Source organism: Coptis chinensis, chromosome 2 (genome assembly GCF_015680905.1).
Source record: "Coptis chinensis isolate HL-2020 chromosome 2, ASM1568090v1, whole genome shotgun sequence".
NCBI classification, from domain to species: Eukaryota; Viridiplantae; Streptophyta; class Magnoliopsida; order Ranunculales; family Ranunculaceae; genus Coptis; species Coptis chinensis.
Window position 1 is genome coordinate 62,810,004 of NC_141457.1, and position 22,312 is coordinate 62,832,315.

The window sequence follows — 22,312 nt, forward strand, 5'->3', positions numbered from 1 at the left end:
CGATGTAAATTTTGAGGCAGTAACGTTTTGTCGATAAAACATAGCCAAATGTAGGTGCATGTGGACAAACATGTATCAAATGATACATTTTCTGTTATTTATTTATTTATTCCACTAATCTGATTAAATATTACACTACTGTTTTTTTATATAGGTTATGTACTATTAGAAAAAACTGGCATAAAATTAGTAGTCCAACAAAGGAAATATTGCTATAAAATTATGTGTTCATCTTCTCTAAAACAGAAGTGTGTGACACAATTTCTTCTACTCGCTTTTTCAGAGTGGCGGGTAGAGTATACGCCATCCCGGTATAACTCGACCTATATATAGGTAAAATTTTGGCGATAGCGGGTTGGTGTTTTAGCACACACCATTGGATCGTAATGGATTGTAATTTTCATCATTTTTGGTGGGATGGCACACCATTGGAGTTAGCCTAATTTGCCTACATACAAAACAAACAGTTCCTTGTGAGTTCACATAGTAGTATAGTACATTCCAACGAAAACAGAGAGGGACAGGAAGGGATAGAGATGCAAACATTCTGTAAGTTCACAGGAAAGGACCCTTCAAACACATTGCGCTGAACGCAAGCCTAAGTTGAACTCGAGTGAAGTGATACCAAGAATCCATAAACCCCATTCTCGATATTGAGTAACTCCTCAAGTCTTCCTTTCTCAAGGATGGTGCCATTTTTTATGACTGCAATGGAATCAGTACCCTTAACTGTTGATAACCTATGTGCTACGACAATAGTGGTCCTGCCTATCATTACTTGGTCCAATGCATCTTGAACCACTCGCTCAGATTCAACATCAAGTGCACTTGTTGCTTCATCGAGTAGTAAATTTTAGGGGATTTCAATATAGCACGCGCAATGGCAACATGTTGCTTTTGCCCACTTGACAATTGGACCCCTTGCTCTCCTACTAAAGTGTCATACCCCTACAGTTTAAAATTTTCAAAGCAAAATACAAGACAATAAACATTATGGATCAGTACTTGGAGAGTTGGGGATAAGCTCAAAGACAGTAATTTTGTGTTTTTATGTGTTTGTTTGTGTGAGTGTGTGTACAATCTGTTGAGTAGAAGCGTCTAACCTGTTGCATCTCACTGATGAACTTGTGAGCATTCGCAGCCTTGGATGCAGCTAAAATCTCTGCCTCCGTCGTCTCTCCTTTTTCGTACGCAATTAATAACCCGTAAAAACTCAACTAGATTACTCTAATTTTATTCTTACGGTATCAATTATTTATTTCCTACTCTCACATATAGATTTATGCAATATATAGAGTACAGAATTGTTCCACTCATAAACTACCAAGATATAAAGAAATCAATTAATCAACACAAGGGAACAATGGTGAGAGCAATATTTATAGATGTGAATTTATACTATGATGGGAAACTAGAAAACAATATGTAAATAACGAAATGATGGAATTCAAATACTAACTTGACAATAGAGAATGAATTAGGGGAATTCGATTCCACCTTGATTCGACTTAATCAACTAACAAATAAATGTCGTAATCCAAATGTCAATGCTTTCGTATAACAATTGGTATTCTAATCCCTAGTTATTCATGGCAATCTCTACCAAATAATAACTAGCATGTGAAGCAATCAAACCCTTTCTCATGGTGAACTAATTACTTTCTAGAATTAAATAGATTATCACGATGATTTCTAAGCTAACAAACTCAAGTTTTCATCAAGGCTTCCTCAAACCCCTCTAATGGAGGTTTTAGCCTTGAATCATCATACTATCATTTCTAAGCCAAGAACAGTAAAAACAAGTCATTATTGAATAACTAATTAAACTTTCTTAATCTAAATTAACAATAATCTAAGATTCAAAAATGGATTACAATTGAAATTTAAACTAATTTAGAACTAAGATTATGAATACTAATTATCAATTTAAAACAACTAAACCTATGAATGCAAGATTGAATTCGAAATTAAAGATTGAAATATAAACTAAGTATTTTATTCTAAGATTCAAAACTTGTTCTAACAACTAATAAAATTGACAACTAACTAGATTAATCTATATAAACTAATTTAATCAATTAAAACTAATTCTATATTACAAAACTAAATTTTATGAACTAGAACTAGGTTTAGATCTAGATACTTAAGAGCTAAGCTTTTGTCTCTTGATATAGAAGAGCTAGATCCACAAATTCGTGCATGGGCTTAGGAGCCATGTTTTGGGCCGAAAAATTGAGCCCAAAACCCAATTTGTTGAATCCAAGACTTCCCATTCTAGTTGTGTTATTTTAGCAAGAGTTTTCACTAACTTATACTACTTTGATCGAGTCAAGGTCTAAACTATCGAAAAGAGCTTTCTGAGCCGGTCATTTTGATATAAACTGGGCCCAAATCCGAGGTCTGAGCCCAAAGATATGGCTTTTTGAAGTTCTGTTGACTTTTCTTCAGCTTTCTAATCCGGTTTGACTTTCACTTAATAGCTTTGACTGGGGCTTTTTAAAGGCTTTTTCTCCATGAAACTTGTCTTTATTCATAGAACTTTCATAGCAATCACTTTAGCTCTTTTTTGCTCCTAATTAGTAACGAATTTACATTTATTCAACTCCGAAGCCTGAAATACTCAGAAGCACGTAATTAGTGATAAACCTATATTATTAATTGCATAATTGGTCTAACAACAATATTGTTAAGGGGTTAAAACTACAGTTTTGGGCTCTTATCAGCAATATTGGCTTTGATTGTGTCATTAAACAACAAAGGCTCTTGGCTAACCAGACCCATCTGCTTCTTTAACCACTTCAACTAGAAATTTTGTATCGTTATTCCATCTAATATGATTTGGCTAGAATCCAGGTCATAAAACCTTTGCAACAGTGAAATGACAGTAGATTTTCCGCAGCCACTTTCTCCAATCAGAGCGACAGTCTCGATAGTACTAAAGTTTGTCGGGCCTTAAAATGAATAATATATATATATATATATATATATATATATATATATATATATATATATATATATATATATATATATATAAGTTGTCCAAATTGACTATCAGACTGTATGAACTTGAAAAGTCCATTTTATAGATTTTAAAGCATATATATTTACATGTGTGATCTAACTCCAATCTTAGCTGCTTTGATTTTCTTCTTAGATGTCACCCTCACTTTCAACATATGTTATTAAGAAGATTTAGATGAGAATCCTTAATTATACTAGACTTCAGGACATTACCTTGCTGGATTCAATAGTGAAACAAAGGTCTTGAAGAATCTGAACATCTGGTCTTGTTGGGTACGTGAAGCTGGTATGCTGAAATTCAATCTCACCCTTCACAATTTCTAAGATCATTCCAGAGTTGTCACTTGGATCTATTTCTGATTTCCTATCAAGAATCGCAAATACCAAAGCTGTAGAAGCTTTGGCTTTGCTAGTATCATGTGCCAGTGAACTTGCTTAAGATTTTGCCATAGCAGCCAAACAGAGTGCAAAGAAAACCTGCATAATACCGGAAAGAATAAACATATAGCCGTTGAAGGCTCAAATTATCTTTACTTATATTGTCTAGACATCTAGTATGAATTCAAAAAAACTAATTGATGTTCCTTTCTACTAATAAAGAGGTAACTCATGCTCTTTAAGAAATGATGGCAAAGTGTAGAGAAAAAGACGTCTTCTCTCTTTGGTATCGAGCGCGCCCCACTCTCGACTTTGCCTGGCAAACGGCGTGCACCGCGCTCATGTCTTGGTCGACCTCCAGGCAATTGAGCCCGCCCCGCCCTTGACTTTGCTTGGACAAGAGTGCGACCCACGCTCCACCGTATTTCAGCAAACTTCGACTGTTTTCGAAAGTTTTTGGAAACAGTATAAATATATGTTTTTTTTTGTAAAAACTTAACTTAACCAAAAAGAAATAAAGAGAGAGATTGTAAGAGAGAAATTTTTAGTGAGTTGAGTGTTCATTCTTTGTGAGTGAATTAAGAGCTCTTGTAATTTGTTACTCTGGACATCTAGTAAAGCTTGGATCTCGCCAGTGTGACGTAGGCAAATTGTCAAACCATGATATATCCTTGTCTTGTGGTTGGTTCTCTTTTGCATTATTATCTTTACTTTATATGCTTGTTAAATTGTTAATGAGAAGTATTGGGATAGTACTTGGAGAGTGTTGAAGTCTTGTCTAGTGAGAAAGATTAATCCTTGTGTAGGGTTGATCTATTTGTTGTTGATAGTATTGTTTCCGCATTGTACTATTCATAACAATTGGTATCAGAGCGTAGGTTTACGACCTAGGATTTTGAGTTTTGGTGAAGAACCATAATGCTCAAAATTTGTGTAGACAAGGTGTTTGATAAAATTCTGAAGTGAAATTATTATTTTTTGGTTATTGTGTGTAACTTAAAAAATGGCTCCCAAGATGTCAAATGCTAAGTTTGAAGTAGAGAAGTTTAATGGGAAGAATAACTTTGGGATTTGGAGAATCCAAGTAAGGGACATCCTCATCCAACAAGGTTTGCATAAGGCCTTAAAGGGGAAACAAGCAAAGGCGGCGAGTATGAGTGATGATGATTGGGAAGAGTTTGATCTATAGGCTTGTTCATCAATCCGATTGTGTCTTGCTAATGAGGTCATGTATAGTGTGATGGGAGAAAATACTGCTGCCGGTATTTGGCTCAAGCTAGAGTCTATGTATATGACCAAGAGCATGACAAACAGGATGTACCTTAAGAAGCGTCTTTATCGGTACATGATGGTGAATGGTTCGACAATGCAAGAGCACATTAGTGAGTTCCGTCGACGCCTAGCAGATTATTTGAATGTTGGCATGAAGATGGATGATGAGGATCAAACGGCATGTTTAATATTCTCTTTGCCAGAAAGCTATGAGCATCTAATGACTACATTTATGAACAGAGAAGATGTTGATCTTGACGAAGTTCAGAGTGCACTTCTTTCTTATAAGTTGATGAAGAAGACATGTGTAGAGAATAGCATTGATGCAGGACAGGGGCTAGTGGCAAGAGGAAGGTCGCATGAAAAGGCTTCTACAAGCAATGAGAAGTCTAGGTCCAAGTCAAAGAAGTCTTTGACACATGTGAAGTGCTACAATTGCGATAAAAAGGGACATTATGCAAGTAATTGTCCTCACCCAAAGAAAGAGAACAAGAGAGATGGTAAGAAGAAAGGTAAGGCAAAAATTGAAGCAAGTTATGCTTTAGGCTCTGAAAGGGACGAGTTGAATCTCTGTGTGTCCACACAAGATTATATGACCGAAAGGTGGATTCTTGATTCTTGATGTTCCTACAATATGTGCCCGAATAAAAAGTGGTTTACTTCTTATGAGAGCATTGACGGTGGTTCCATTTTGATGGGTAATGACGTTGCTTGTAAGACGGTAGAAATTGGAACTATACGGGTCAAGATGCATGATGGTGTAGTGAAGACTTTAACCGATGTGAGACATGTTCTTGAGCTAAAGGAAAACCTTATTTTTCTTGGTACCTTGGATTCCAAAGGCCACAAGTTTGTGGGGTAAGGTGGAAATCTAAAGATTGTCAGTGGCTCTTTAGTTGTTATGAAGGGTCAAAGACATGGAACCTTGTATACTTTGATAGGTAGTACGGTGATAGGCGATGTAGTAGTGGTTGCATGTAGTGATGATTCTAAGTGCACTAAGATGTGGCATATGCGACTAGGGCATATGAGTGAAAAGGGTTTGTCTGAGTTTTGCAAATGAGGGTTCTTGAAGGACTTGAAGAAGCCCAGTATGGGGTTCTGTGAGCATTGTGTCTATGGGAAGCAGTGCAGAGTCAAGTTCAAGTCAAGCAAGCACACGACAACAGACATCCTTGACTATGTGCATACGGATATTTGGGGCCCCTCCAGAGTGGCTTCTAAAGGAGGTAACCATTATTATGTCTCATTCATAGATGATCATACTCGCTATGTGTGGGTGTATATGATGAAAACAAAAAATAAAGTGTTTGAGATATTTAAAAAGTGGAAGGCAAGGGTGGAGAATTGCACATATAGGAAGTCAAGACACTAAGGTCTGACAATGGTACCGAGTATACATATGGGCCTTTCCAAGAGTTTTGTATGCAACAGAGAATTGCTAGACACTAGATAGTCAGGGGCACGCCTCAGCATAATGGAATGGCAGAGAGGATTAATAGAACCTTGCTTGAAAGAGCGAGATGTTTGTTGTCTAATGCCAGTCTAGGCAAAAAGTATTGGGCAGATACAGTGTCCATGGCGTGTTACCTCAGATAATAGGTCACCGCCCAAATATATAGATTGTAAGACACCTTATGAGGTGTGGTCAGGTAACCCAGCTGATTATAGTATTTTGCAAGTGTTTGGATCGACTGCTTACTACCATGTGAGGGAGAGTAAGCTAGATCCTAGAGCTAAGAAAGTCATATTCTTAGGCTTCGCAAATGAGGTAAAGGGATACATATTGTGGTGTCTAGAAAACCACAAGTTCCTGGTCAACAGAGATGTTACCTTTGATGAGATTTCCGTGTTATCTTTCAGTAAGTCGGAAAGAGCTGGGCAGAATGGTGAGTCTATAGAAGTTCAAGCTACTAAGCTTAAGTTGCTTGATGCAGCAGATGATTGGTTGGTTCATGATGAGGTACCAAATCATGAAACCACACAGCAACAGAAAGAAAAGCAAGAGCATCCGCAACTTGTAGTGGCTGACCCTAGGCCAAAGAGACAAGTTAAAGAAGTGCACAAGTATGGGCACGAGAAGCCGATGAAACACTATAGTCAGGTGGATTTAGTGGCATATGCACTGAATATCGAAGATGATGAGTCAGATAGTTTCAAGAAAGCTGTTAGAGATGCTCATTACAGAGATTGGTTGGTTGCTATGCAAGAAGAGATGGAGTCTCTTGATAAAAATTACACATGGGACCTAGTTTTATTGCCAAAGGGTAAAAAGACTATCGACAGTAAATGGGTGTTCAGAAAGAAAAAGGTCTTTCCTGAGTCCGACAGTACTGGGTACAAGGCAAGAGTAGTAGCAAAGGGTTTCTCACAGAAGGAAAGAGTCAACTACAATGAGGTATTTTCCCCGGTGGTCAAACATACTTCCATTCGTGTGTTATTGAGTTTAGTTGCTCACTTCGACTTGGAGTTAGAGCAACTTGATGTAAAAACTGCTTTCTTGCATGGGGACTTGGAGGAAGAGATCTATATGAGACAACCTAAAGAGTTTGTTATTGCTGAGAAAGAAGATCATGTGTGCAAATTGAATCGGTTACTGTATGGGTTAAAGCAATCGCTAAGGCAATGATACAAGCGCTTTGACACATTCATGATGCAACATGAGTACACTCGAAGTAAGTATGACTGTTGTGTTTACTTTCGTAGGCTTCATGGTAATGACTTCATCTATCTCCTACTTTATGTGGATGATATGTTTATTGCTTCCAAAAGCATGGTGGAGATAGACAAGTTGAAATCTCAACTTAGCTCTGAGTTTGAGATGAAAGACTTAGGTGGAGCCAAGAAGATACTGGGCATAGAGATTAACAGAGATAGGAAGAAATGACGAATAGTTGTATCTCAGAAGAAATACCTTCAGAAAGTAATTTCTCGTTTTGGTATGGAGAATGCAAAGTCGGTTTCTACTCCTTTGGTTGGGCATTTTAGGCTTTCAACTAAGTTCTCTCCTAGTTCGGTGGAGGAACAAAAGCATATGGCAAATGTTCCTTATGCAAGTGTCATGGGCAGTTTGATGTATGCTATGGTGTGCACACGCCCAGACATTTCACAGGCAGTTAGTATTGTAAGCAGGTATATGGCAAATCCTGGGAAGCAGTGAAATGGGTATTGCGGTACTTGAAGGGTACCTTGGATGTGGGATTAGTTTATGGTAGATGCACTTGTTATGTCAGTGAATATGTGGATTCAGATTATGCAGGTGATCTAGATAGACGGCGATCGACTACTGGTTATGTGTTTATGATGCATGGTTATGTGTTTATGGTAGATGCACTAGTTAGTTGGATGTCTATGCTACAGGCTACAGTTACTCTATCTACTACTAAGGCAGAGTATATGGCAGTGGCAGAGGCAGTGAAAGAGGTACTATGGCTTCGAGGTCTTCTGGATGATATGGGTATTGAGCAGAACAGTGTTGTTTTGTATTATGATAGTCAGAGTGTTATTCATTTGGCGAAGAACCAGGTTCACCATGCTCGGACCAAGCATATTGATGTCCGTTATCACTTTATATGGGATGTCGTTGAGGATGGTGATGTAGCACTTGAGAAAGTGGACACCCATGACAATCATGCTGATATGCTGACAAAAGTTGTCACTGGAGTTAAGTTCCAACACTGTTTGGACTTGCTCCAAATCTTACATGCTTGAAAGAGCCCTTTGTGGGCATGGCCCTTCAGGGCAATTGACTGTGAGTTCCGGATGGATGTGTTTTCGGCTCGGTTTTATGTGTTAAAACCTCACCGAGATGGAGAATGTAGAGAAAAAGATGTTTTCTCTCTTTGGTATCGAGCGCGCCCTGTCCTCGACTTTGCCTGGCAAAGGGCGTGCACCGCGCTTATGTCTTAGTCGACCTCCAAGCGATTAAGCGCGCCCCGCCCTCGACTTTGCCTGGATAAGGGCACGACTTGCGCTCCACCGTATTTCAACAGACTTCGACTGTTTTCGGAAGTTTTTTGGAAACAGTATAAATATAAGTTTTTTTTTGTAAAAACTAACTTAACCAAAAATAAATAAAGAGAGAGATTGGAAGAGAGAAATTATTAGTGAGTTGAGTGTTTATTCTTTGTGAGTGAATTGAGAGCTCTTGTAATTTGTTACTCTGGACATCTAATAAAGCTTGGATCTCGCCAGTGTGGACGTAAGCAAATTGCTGAACCACGATATATCCTTGTCTTGTGGTTGGTTCTCTTTTGCATTATTATCTTTACTTTATATGCTTGTTAAATTGTTAATGAGAAGTGTTGAGATAGTACTTAGAGGGTGTTGAAGTCTTGTCTAGTGAGAAAAATTAATCTTTGTGTAGGATTGATCTATTTGTTATGAATAACGTTGTTTTTGCCTTGTTCTATTCACAACACAAAGCATCCTTGATCCCTCCCAGCCCCAGCTCACCGGGTCTTGGAATGGCTTTGCGATGTTTTAAGCTTAGATGTCATAATATTTTAATAGATGACCAGGAGTGCTTACTCGAAAAACCCTTGCAAATGTTGTTTTACCATCCTCAATCAGTCTCGATCCGACATAGAAACTGATTGCATAGCTAGAATATAAGAGGAAGAAGGAAAATCCAAAACTAATCCCCGTAATCAACCCTAGCTTTATCCCTGCGCTCCTTGGACCTTCACATTTGTTTCTGTATAGTATTATCACTTTCTCTTCAGCGCAGAAAGAAGCAACTGTTCTTATATTCCGAACGGCATCGTTAGCAACTTGACTTGCTTCCTCATACATTGTCTGCATCAGTTATGAATTCCCATTGTCAGCTCAATGTGAAACTGAACCTTCAGATGTACCAAATATAGTATGTTTATGCTTTTAAATCAGGTGCAACCTATTTGGACGAAACGATTTTGTTGGTATAGCAGATTTTATACATCTATATATGAGATATTTTAGTATGTGTCTAAGAGTGGAAGTACAATTTTAATGATTTTTAACAGCTTAAAGAAAGCATCTTTATGTAGCAAAACCACATAGACCCTCACAAATTTCCAGTTCGACCTTAAACGTTGTTCATCTTTTAGTTCTTTATGTCAGTGTGGATCCCGTTTCTCCCAAAAAATAACAAGGATATATTATGCTAATGTACCTTTGCATCTCGACTGAATCCTTTTGTGAATTTCATATAGGCCCATCCATTGGCACCCAACAGAGGTATCAAAGCAAAAACTAACAGAGCCAACTGCCAGTTTGCTTCAAGAGCAATTCCCAGACCAAGAATAATTGATGCAGAGTTCTGAACAAGGAGTGATAACGTGTCTCCAACCAGGCCACGGATACTTGCAGCATCCACTGACAGCCTAGCACCTATGGTGCTGCTTGAGTTCCTGGCATCATCAAACCATCCTATTTCCATATGCACCACCTTCTCAAATGACATTGATCTAACCCTTCTTATTAATCGGTTGCATGCAATGCCAAAGAAGTACATTCTTCCCATTGAACTGATCAAACCTACAAAACCAAGGCCAATAAACATCCACAACCACATCTTTGGATCCTTCCGTAGCTTCACTGGTGGCTCGTATAATGTATTGACTAAACTAGAAAACAGAACTCCAAACAGAGGAAGTATGGAGCCATTGGTAATTGAAGCAACACTCCCAAGAATTAGTATTGGGAGCTCCGGTTTGTTAAGATATGCAAGACGGCAAAGAGGGACTTCATATGGTTTCTGTGATGCTAGTCTCGTTTTTAGTTCCTTTGGTTCAGTTTCTTCATTTTCTATTATTGCGGCCAACTGCACCGACTTTGAGAATAGTAGCTGGCTGGAGGGTCCTTCAGATGGCAAGTGTTGACCTGGTTTTTTGGGAGAATCCATTGAACCTTCTGGAACGTCCTGATCTTTTGCAGTCTCATTTTCTGATTCCTGGTTCTGTTCTTGCAAGCTTATAAGTTGACTGTAAGCTCCATTTATACTGACTAGCTCAGAGTGTGAACCTGATCATACTATATATCAGACTTTGTTCAAAATATAAATTATAATTTAAATCCCAGAATCTAACAGACGGCCTTGAAATTGTGTCACCATTTTTCGTCCTGTTTTGTACGTTTCAATGAACAAATACACAATGCGTTTACCTTGTTCAACAATCTTCCCTTCATGAATCACAGCAATAACATCAGAGTTCCTCACTGTATTCAAACGATGTGCAACAACAATGGTGGTTCTTTTAGTCATTATCCTGTCCAGTGCCTCTTGCACAATCCGTTCAGACTCAGCATCAAGTGCACTTGTTGCTGTTGGAATCTTCATGTGTATTTCAAATACTTGTGTGTTGTTTAGTCCCACATTGATGAACCACCACTAGCTAGTGAGGTATTTGAGGTGAACCTCTAGCATAAAGGCGTGCCCTTAGGGTACAAAGGCTTTTGTGTTAGGAGGGAGGACTCACCCAAAGCCACACACGCGCACGCCCGCACCAAACCGAGCCGGGGCTTGGGCTGTTAGTCTAGTGGGTAGTGGATTATCAATAGCCTAAACTTTTTCTTTTTTGAACTAGTTTCGGCTGGAGTTCCACTTACAGTTGGATTCTGTATCAGCTTGAGAGTTCTACTTTGATTTGGTTTTGTGAAACCGAATTAGAGAGGTGTCCTTCTCCATCTATGATTCGATCATACCTCTATATAAACACAGCTGTGTTCATTAGAGGGGATCAATTACAGAACAGAGAGAGAGGGAGACACAGAAGAGAGAACTCGTGTATACTGATCTTCGCTTTGCTTCTATATTGAGAGAGAAGACGAAGTCGTCTTTGCCTCCATACACACCAAATAAAACGAAGTTGAAGTCGTGATACACCCTTCTCTTACCTACACGCAAAACAGATAAGTCTTTGATTGCTTCAATCTTCTTCTCTTCTTTCTTCCCCGCCGCCGAGAGAGTTATATTGTCGTTCTAGAGGGTAGTCTATTCTAGTGCAAAGTTAGATCGGCTGTTAACCATTGAATCCTGTGGAGGAAGACGCCATCGTTGCCTTCTCGCACCATTGGAAGGGGCTTAAATCTTTCCTTAAGGACGACCTAATCCGCCTTGGTTATTACATGTTATTCTCGTCCTTGTCTTCTATTGTTTTCTTTTATCCGCATACAACAATCTTAAGGAAAGATCAAGATGTCTACACCGCCGACACCACGCCGATCAAAGAAACTAATTCTGGAGTCATGGAAGTAACTTCGTCTATGAGAGATGCTGCACCTCTACCGAATGCTCGCAATTTACCTAATGTGTCAAAGATTGAATCCTTCAACGGTTCACACTTCAAGAGATGGAGAGAAAGGGTGTACACAGCCCTAGATGTACTCAACTATGCAAAGTATCTCACTGATACAGCACCCGTGGAGGGTTCTAATGATTTCGAAAGAAATCAAGCCGCTTTGGCTCAATGGGAATAAGGTATGTCGCCATGCTATTTTGAGTACCTTGTCCAATGAGATTTTTGATATTTATTGTTCAAATAAGAATGCACATGATATATGGGAGAGTTTGAACAAAAAAATACATAATAGAGGATCTTTGGTACTTTAAATATGCTATTGGGAATTTTCTAAAGTTCCATATGAGAGGGATAGAGATGTAACGCCTCAAATCCATGATTTTCATGTCTTTGATTAATGATTTGAAAACCGAGGGGTATTAATTTACCAATCCTTTGTTGCCGGATGTTTGATTGAGAAACTCCCCGAAGTCTTGGAAACACTATAAAAATAGTATGAAGCATAAGCGCAAAGCAGATGACTCTTGAGGATGTGATCATTCACATTCACATAGAGGAAAAGAACAAGACTCGGGATGAGGTGTTGTCTAAGGAATTTCATTCTAAAGCCAATATCGTTGAAGGTAATCCCAGCAAATCTAACAAAACCTCTAAGAAGCGTAAGTCCAACAAAAATAAGAATTTCAAGGTCAAAGGCACTTCTTTTAAAAGGAGTGGTACTGCAATGGAAATTGTTATGTTTGTGGTAAACCTGACATAGGGCTTTTCAGTGCCGACACAAGAAAGACACTGATGATCCTCCCAATGCTAATCTAGTTGAGGGAGATGATATTGTTGCTGCTGTCGTGTCACAAGTGTTCATAGCCACTGGGAAGAGGAACTGGGTACTAGATTCTGGTGCCACCCGCCACGTCTGTGGTGATGTTGAAGCCTTCTCAGATTACATACTAGTGAAAGATGAAAAGGTCTATATGGGTGACTCTAGGTCTGTTCCTGTTGAGGGAACAGGCAAGGTTCTTCTGAAGTTAACTTCAGGGAAAACCCTTTCACTTAGTAATGTTCTTCATGTTCCTGAGATTCGTCAGAATCTGATTTCTGTGTCCCTACTGGGAAAAGCTGGCGTCAAGGTGACTTTTGAGAGTGACAAGTTTGTTCTGACAAAGAATGAGGGTTTTGTTGGTAAAGGTTATTGTAATAACAGTGGTCTTTTCATGTTGAATGTACTTGACAACATTATTATTAATAAGAATGAATCTGCTTCTGCTTATTTGCTTGACTCTTTTAATATATGGCATGGTAGACTAGGACATGTGAATGTTCAGTATATGAAAAGGATGAAAGCATGTGGTTTATTGTCTAATATTTCTGATTTTTCTAATGATAAATGTGAGATATGTGCTGAGACTAAAGCCACGAAGAAACCCTGTAGAACTGTGTCTAGAGATAAAACTGAATTACTAACTCTTATTCATACGGATTTGGGTGAATTCAGAAGTACCATGTCTAGAGGGGGGAAGTTTTATTATATTACATTCATAGATGACTTCTCTAGGTACACCATGGTATATTTACTTAGACACAAGCATGAGGCAGTGAGATGTTTCTCAAGTACAAAGTCGGGTTGAAAACCAGCTTAACTGTAAGATTAAGAGACTTCGGTCTGATAGGGGTGGAGAATATGAGTCTAACCCCTTCCAGGACTTTTGTGACAAGAATGGCATTATTCATGAGACTACTCCACCATACTCTCCTGAGTCTAATGGAGTAGCCGAACGGAAAAAAAACGAACACTAAAAGAGATGATGAATGCTATGCTTGTAAGTTCTGGAGCTTCCCTGAACTTGTGGGGGGAAGCAATCCTATCTGCTTGCCATATACAGAATAGGATACCCAACAAGAAAACAGGGAATAAGACACCATATGAGTTATGGAAAGGTCATGTACCTAACCCGACATATTTAAAAATGTGGGGTGTCTTGCTAAGGTTCTTGTGAACTAACCTAAAAAGAGAAAATTGGGACCTAGAACTGCTTGATTGTATGTTCATTGGTTATGCTCATAATAGTCTTTGCATATAGATTTTAGTAGTAAAATCGATAATAACCTTGTCGATGCTAACACTATTATAGAGAGTAAAAAATGCTGATTTCTTTGAGAATTTGTTTCCTTTGAAAATTGGCATTGAGAGGGTTGGTAGCTCCTAGTGAACAACAATAAACGATCCTGAATTTTCTCGAACAAGAAATTCGGAAGAGTAAAAGAGACGAAAAAATCCACCAATTTTGGTGATGACTTTTACACATTTCTTCTTGATGATGATCCCGCGGACGATAATGAGGCAATCGGTTCTCGAGATGCTCCTTTCGGAAGGATGCTATCCACTCGAACTAGATTCGATTATAGCTAATCACACATGGGAGATAGTTGATCTACCTCCTCGGGCTAAACCTATAATGCTACAAGTGGATCTTCAAAAAGAAATTGAAACTAGATGGTTCCATTGAGAAATACAAGGCTAGACTTGTAGTCAAGGGGTTCTCCCAGAAGAAAGGCATTGACTATTTTGATACTTATGCTCCTGTAACTAGGATTTCTTCTATAAGAGTTCTAATGGCTCTAGCTGCTATTCATAATTTATTTATTCATCAAATGGATGTAAAAACTGCATTTTTGAATGGTGATCTTGATGAAGAAATATATATGATGCAGCCTGAGGGTACGATAGTACCGGGGAATTAGCATAAAGTATGCAAGTTAGTTAAGTCTTTATATGGGTTGAAACAAGCGCCAAAACAATGGCATGAAAAGTTTGACAGTGTCATGATGTCTAATGGATATCACATAAATGATGCTGATAAATGTATTTACTTCAAATCTTTTGATGTGAATTCATATGTGATTATCTGTCTATATGTGGATGACATGTTAATCATGAGTCCTAGCCTTGATGTTGTGAGAAACACCAAGATGTTTTTATCCTCCCAATTTGAAATGAAGGATTTGGGAGAAGCTGATGTGATTCTTGGAATCAAAATCATCAGAAACAGTGATGGCTATACGCTTTCACAAGAGCATTATGTTGAGAAGTTTTTGAAGAAGTTTAACTTTTATGATAGTAAGCCTGTGTCGACACCTTATGAGGCAAATAGTGAACTTCAGAAAAATGCTCAACATGGTGTACTTCAGTCTAGATATGCCCAAATTATTGGTAGTCTCATGTACTTGATGAATTGCACTAGACCTGACATTGCTTATGCAGTTAGCAGGCTAAGCAGATACACTCATTGTCCTAGTCGAACATTGGAGTCGCTAGAGATTTAGCCAAGTACTTTGAGAGGAACAATGAATTACGGCATAAGGTTTAGACAAACTCCACCTGTGATAGAGGGTTATTGTGATGCAAACTGGATATCTGATTCTCATGATATCAAGTCCACTAGTGGTTATATTTTCACCCTAGGTGGAGGTGCAGTCGCTTGGAAATCTTCTAAGCAGACCTTGATAGCTCGCTCAACCATGGAGTCCGAGCTTATTGCTTTAGATAAAGCAAGTCTTTGAGGTCGAGCGGCTTAGAAACCTCTTGGCGAGATCTTCCTATTGGTACAAAACCGCCTTCCCGTATTTGCATCTATGCATTGTCGCCAGCCGCCAATAGCAAAGGCGAAGAGCAAATTGTATAATGGGAAAAGCAGGCATATTCGTCCCGAGACTACAAATCTATAAAAGCATTTCTTTGGAATCTGGAGTTGTGGCTCTAGATTATGTGTGGTCGAGTTAAATTTGGCGATCCTCTCGACAAAGCCACTTAACAGAGACAAGTGGTTGATACCGTCGAGGGGATGGGACTTTTGCCTTAGATAGAGGGCTTAATCGACGGCAACCCCACCTATGTGATTGGAGATCCCATGAAGTAGGTTCAAAGGGAAAAACAAGTCACCTAGTCGCCCGGTATGCTATCGTTGTCTTTATTTGAGACGTCCCACCCTATGACTAGATAGCATTTTTGTATACTTTGTATAACTTGAATAGCAATGAGAACAGGATGAGTTATTTTACTCTTAATGGAATCCATAGTCCTTATTTTTATGAGATAGTGTATTTTAACTGCTATGTACACTTGATGGATATCCACCTACGTGAATGTAGAACTGGGTCGGTTCTTATGGGTATTGAGGCAAATACTCTAGAGCATTCACTTAACACAGGTAGCGCAAGGGCCAAAAAGCGCAACACCGCAGAACAGGCATATAATGAAAGAGCAATGTGGGTGCATGTCCTCTATTTTACTACAAGGGAATGTTGGTTCAAAGATTTTTTAATCCACCACTTTCACGTATTATAAGACATGTTACCCTATGACTGGTTCAAGCCCGAAAAGCACCAGTATCTTATGCATTGTTTTTTCGATTCTCTCTGGCATTTCGTTAACCCATTTCTTTTGTAATATCCTATTCCAAAATAGTGGGGGACTATAAGTATTTTGAAATAGTGGGGGATTGTTGGAATCTTCATGTGTATTTCAAATACTTGTGTGTTGTTTAGTCCCACATTGATGAACCACCACTAGCTAGTGAGGTATTTGAGGTGAACCTCTAGCATAAGGGCGTGCCCTTAGGGTACAAAGGCTTTTGTGTTAGGAGGGAGGACTCACCCAAAGCCATTACGCGCTGCCCCATGCCCCGCGACCGAGCCGAAGTCGGGCTTGCTTGGGCTTGGGCTTGGGCTGTTAGTCTAGTGGGTAGTGGATTATCAATAGCCTAAAATTTTTCTTTTTTGAACTAGTTTCGGCTGGAGTTCCACTTACAGTTGGATTCTGTATCAGCTTGAGAGTTCTACTTTGATTTGGTTTTGTGAAACCGAATTAGAGAGGTGTCCTTCTCCATCTATGATTCGATCATACCTCTATATAAACACAGCTGTGTTCATTAGAGGGGATCAATTACAGAACAAAGAGAGAGAGACACACAGAAGAGAGAACTTCGTGTATCAGATCTTTTCTTCTTCTATATATTGAGAGAGAAGACGAGAAGTCGTCTTTGCCTCCATACACACCAAATAAAAGTTTGAAGTCGTGATACACCCTTCTCTTACCTACACGAAACAGATAAGTCTTTGATTGCTTCAATCTTCTTCTCTTCTCTTCTTCCTGTCAGCCGCCAGAGAGAGTTATATTGCTGTTCTAGATGGTAGTCTATTCTAGTGCAAAGTTAGACTGCTGTTAACCATTGAATCCTGTGAGGAAGACGCCACTGTTGCCTTTCTGCACCATTGGAAGGGGCAAAATCTTTCCTTAAGGACAGCCTAATCCGCGCCTTGGTTATTACCTGTTATTCTGTCCTTGTCTTCTATTGTTTTATTTTATCTGCATACAACAGTTGCTTCATCCAAAGGTAAAATCCTTGGATCTCTAAGAATTGCTCTAGCTATTGCAACTCTTTGTTTTTGCCCCCCGGACAGCTGTGTTCCATACTCACCAACCATTGTTTCAAGTCCCTGAGTACAGAGTAAGTGTAAAAATACGAAGTCTGTTCCCAAACACAACATTCAAATAGTATAAAGGTGAACATTTCGAGCTGAGTCTAAAACAAATCAAATGCATTTGCAAAGAATTTCTACATTGCTCGACAAATGTACTTTATCAATTTTAAGGATGTAGCGACTGTATGTTAAGAACATAATCTACTAGTACCAAAGGAAGCTGACGTAACAATAGGTTAAAAGTAGAAGCTGAGGCAATTTGTCTATGAATGTAGCGGCATTTGCAAGCTCAGCAGCAGCTCTTATTTCTTCCATAGTCGGATTGTCTTTACCATATGCTATGTTATCTTTGATGCTAGAAGCAAATAAAACAGGTTCCTGGCTGACTAGTCCAATCTTCTCCCTGATCTATCTTAGCAGGAACTCCTTGAGGTTTATGCCATCTATAAGTACTTCACCAGCTTGTTGGTCATAAAATCTTTCTATGAGACTGATCACCGTTGACTTACCGCTTCCACTCTCTCCAACCAAAGCTGTAATTGTGCCACTGGGTATAGATAAAGAAAACCCAGCAAATATCTTCTCGCGTGGTCTAGCTGGATAACTGAAATGGATGTCTTTTAATTCAATATCTCCAGAAATATCGTCTAATATACATCCATTTGTGTCAAAGGAATCTATATCTGGTTTCCTGTAAATTGTCTCAAACATGTTGAAAGCTGCAGCTTGTCCAGCTGCAAATGCTTTCATGCATGGGGATGCCTCACCTAGGGACCTGAAAAATATATCAGGGTGCATAAGCTAACGATTGAAGTTTGTAAATACTATATAGTATATACCCTTAGATTCCACTGTATGATACTGTCCATGCATGTAAACCACTAGTTTTATAGTTTGTTGCAATTTCCTCATACACAATTTTAGTTTGTGCTAAAATAAAAGCTTTGCTCCTTTTGATAGCACATAAAGCAATTATAGATCCTCTGACTATCATACACTTCATCAAATTATTAAGAATTGGAACTGTAATTGCCTTAGATATTTCCATATGTTACTGTGACGTGGACAAGCATTGGTGCAAACCTCAGGTAAGTGTTGCACATTATTAACTTATAGATGGGCACCTAGTACACAAATTAAATCCTAACGTGTATATTGTGCCCACATATGTTTGAAATTGGGGTTATGATACAGTTCCTAATCCCTCTTAAACAGTGGTGTTACATGGGATATGCGCATATGCTAACCTTTAAAAATACAGTTAAAGGTGACTTATTTTGGAGGTTCTACAAGAAACTGATACTTACATGGAGCTAGTTACAACCGCAAAGATAACACAAACTACATCCCCACCAGTATAGCCCTTCTCGATTATCATGATAGCACCAAACCATGCAGCTAAACCATAGCTGGAAAACACAATAAACATAACCATGCCAATACCTATTCCTCCAGCGAAGCCCTCTTGAACGCTAGACTTATAAGAAGCATCAAGTGACTTATTGTATCGATTTATAGCTTGCCTTTCCCCCGTAAATGATGCAACCTGCTTGTAAACCATGTTAATCATTACTCAGTTGAATATAAACACAAATGTTAACTGCTTATGTTCTGTACCGTTCTGATTGAGCTGATCGTCTGTTCTACAATTGCCCCTGCTTCAGAGTAAGCAACTTGTCCACGGGTGGCCAAATTATTTATAATAATAGACATGGATGCACCAGAAAGCACAAGAAGAGGAACAGTGGACATAAAAACAAGCACGAGAAGCCAGCCCTTCATGAATGCTATCAGGAAGCCTCCAATGAATGCTATTATCAACTGTATAGACTTACCAATCTGTACATTCAGAGCAATTCATTATTATAGCATAGTAAAGATAAAATTTCACCTGAGTTATATTCAAAACTGCAGCACAAGCTGCTTAATTAGATTGACTCATTGGGGACAGTATTAAGCATTCAGCAGTATGGCTACTGTATTATCGGAAAAAAAAAAAAAAAAAAAAAAAAGTATGGCTACACTAAACGTCAAAAACACTTGGAGAGAAGTCAATAAAGGAGCAGATGTCGGACATGGGTCAAGGAATAAAGCAATGGTGAGGCCACAGACCACCTTTTCTAGTTAGCCTGGAGGAGACTGAAACTACTTATTTCAGATTTTTGAACTAATGTGAAGGGAGATGTGGACCAAAAGGCCTCCTATTACATAATTACTCTCTTTTGCAGTTTTTATTTTTATACCCTTTGTTGCATTTACTACAAAATTACCCTCTAACAGACCAAAAAAATAAAATAAATAAGCATCAGTATCAGAAGACGGCTTACGTTAAACTGGATTAAGATTCAAAGATTAGAAATGACACCTTCTCACCCATGGCATCTTGAATTAGAACAATGTCACCTGACATCCTCCCGACTACTTCTCCCGTGTTTGTTTCCTTATCAAAAAATGTGACATCTTGTCGTAGTATTGTTTTTAGGTATATATTTCTTATTCTTGAAGATTGTCTTTCCCCTGTAACCATCCAGCAAGCCAGCTCTGCCAAAAAAATAAGCAATTTTTTTTTTTTAAGTTTCCAATTGTTTAAAACTTTATATATACATTTGTTACTGGAGAAAGATATAGGCACAGTTACTAACGGAAGAATGCTGCTGCTGTAGTTCCAACACCCAAATAAACAAAGTTTAGAGCTACCTGAAGAATTGAGCGCAAAAATTTTCTTGTAAGTGTGTCAGTCAAGCTCCAATAAGACAATTCTGCGAACAGAGATCATCATGCTATTGCTAGGAAACAATTTCCAATATTCATAAAATATGAATCTAGTAATCCACTACAAAAAATGTTCAACAGGAGAACTCAATGAATAGAATTATATTGCATCCATCCTTTGAAATTTTAAACTGTTCCACAGAAACCTTGACCGTGTTAGTTGTAATAGTTAATTCTTAAGATAGTTGCGTCCTAGCTACTATCTCTGGTTACAGCGGAAATCAGGTTAAGTCAAGGATTTAATCCAGTCTCTGGGCGTTGCCGCACACAGAATTCGTCACCTCATCAAGGTAGCACTTTCCAAATTCCCATTTTAATTCTTAACCAACATGGCAACATGCTTTCAATAGCAAATGATGTTTATTTCTTCTTTTCTATTATTGTTTTCCCGTTAAACATATATGTATTTAGCTTGAGAAAAGGGTTCGGTTGGATTATGTAAGACCAAATGGATAATTAAAAGATTTTTTACCTTGGAAACTTCATGAACCAGATTTTTGTTATGCGCATTTTTCCCAAAAGAGTCAACTAGCTGTCCAACAAGATATGCCATAAGAGGAACAGACATCCCATTAAAAATAGCGGCAATTGCTCCGAGGGTCATCAGAACAATGTATATGGCATCAGGAAAGGAGAATAGCCTATATAGGGGAACACTTCTCTTACTCCCCACTCCTCCTTTAGTCTTTTCGAAGTCTTCACCATCAGGTGGTCTTCCATCAGGTTTATATCCCTCTGTTTCAGAGGAGCTGTTCATTTCTGTAATACTCGTAATCCTGCTTTATTTCTTCAAGGAATAATCGATAGAATATTTACTTGAACTTGCTGCACTGCATGGCCTCCCTACCTATAAGATCCACTTCAGTTGTTAGCCTATATAGTTGGAATCACTGGATAATTTGAAATTAACAAATCACACAATATAATATCAAACTATATATCTGAATTAGGAAGAATGCAGGCTTTCATGGGATATATAGCCTCATAATGCTTGATGTACTGACTTTTCTTTTGACAAAGACAGCCAGCAAATCTTTCCAACAAAAACATGGTACACTGAGAAGGATAGAGGAGAGAGAAAGGATATATACCAGCCTAATAGTGCCGATACTACTGAAGTGTTGGGTTTGTGGAACCGTCGAGCTTTGCTCCGGTGATGGTAGTGAGGAACTAACGGTTGTGAAACATAGATGGCTGGATTAAACCAGTTTTTCACTCTTGGACGGCCTGGCCGATCATCCCACCTTTTGTGTAGTTTTTTCTCTCTCGCATCGAAGTCACCGACCGACCAACTTTAAGAAGTTTGGACGGCCCAAGAGAACCAACTGAGATTCATGCACATTTCTTCCTTCCTGTTTCGAAGTCGGCCTGATGTGACCAACCTTGAGAAGTTTGGATGGCCCAGGTGAACCGACTGAAATTCGTCTTGACGAAATATTATGAAATTTTGACAGTTAGTCAAAATTTCAATAACCAAATCCACTTTCTCATGAAATTTTCTCCCCACCTATATAAAGAAACTTATGGTTAGGGTTGAGATAACTTTTGAGAGATTCATTTCTTGGTATCGGGGAGCTCTATCGAGCTAGGGTTTGAGTGAGGCCTCTTGTTCTTGATTCTTGATATCTCTTGTAAACTCTCCAATCTTTGCTATAAAGGAAACTCGGCTCTTGTGTGGATGTAGGTAACATTTACCGAACCACCTAAATCTTTGTGTCTCTTTACATATTTACTTTCTTATTTATTGTTTACTTGTTATGGGTGATGATAAATTAGTGGCTTTGCTTGTTTGAGTTTGTTGTTATAACTACCAAAGTCTTGGGTGGGTGATTTCCTTAGTGTGATCTCCAAGTTGAAATCATTTGGGATAGAAAGTAGCTAGATTGAGGTGTGACTTTCTAGTGAAATCTCCCAACAAGTGGTATCGGAGCACGATTTTGAATCATTGGAACAAGGTGTGTGAGGAAAAACTCCACCTTTAGCATTGAGAGCTAGGTGTTTGAAGAAATTCCTCTGAGAGAGTCTCCACCGTTGTATTGGTTCAAGTGGAAGTCATGACGACCGAAAAGGAAAGCTACAAGATAGAGAAGTTTGACGGAACAAACTTGGCT

General features: G+C 38.7%; 1 pseudogene across 1 annotated transcript; it reads right to left on the reverse strand.

The window, feature by feature from the left end:
* Positions 1–476: 476 nt before the first annotated feature.
* LOC147517060 (ABC transporter B family member 11-like) lies at positions 477–21,043 on the reverse strand (annotated as a pseudogene). The gene is made up of 14 exons (XR_015211328.1): positions 20,674–21,043; positions 20,072–20,126; positions 19,795–19,970; positions 19,047–19,268; positions 18,737–18,975; positions 17,655–18,204; positions 17,325–17,444; positions 10,816–10,984; positions 9,824–10,674; positions 9,202–9,468; positions 3,235–3,498; positions 2,705–2,925; positions 1,104–1,212; positions 477–948 (listed from the first exon to the last, which is right to left on the reverse strand). The product of XR_015211328.1 is annotated as an ABC transporter B family member 11-like (transcript).
* Between the last annotated feature and the right edge of the window lie 1,269 nt (positions 21,044–22,312).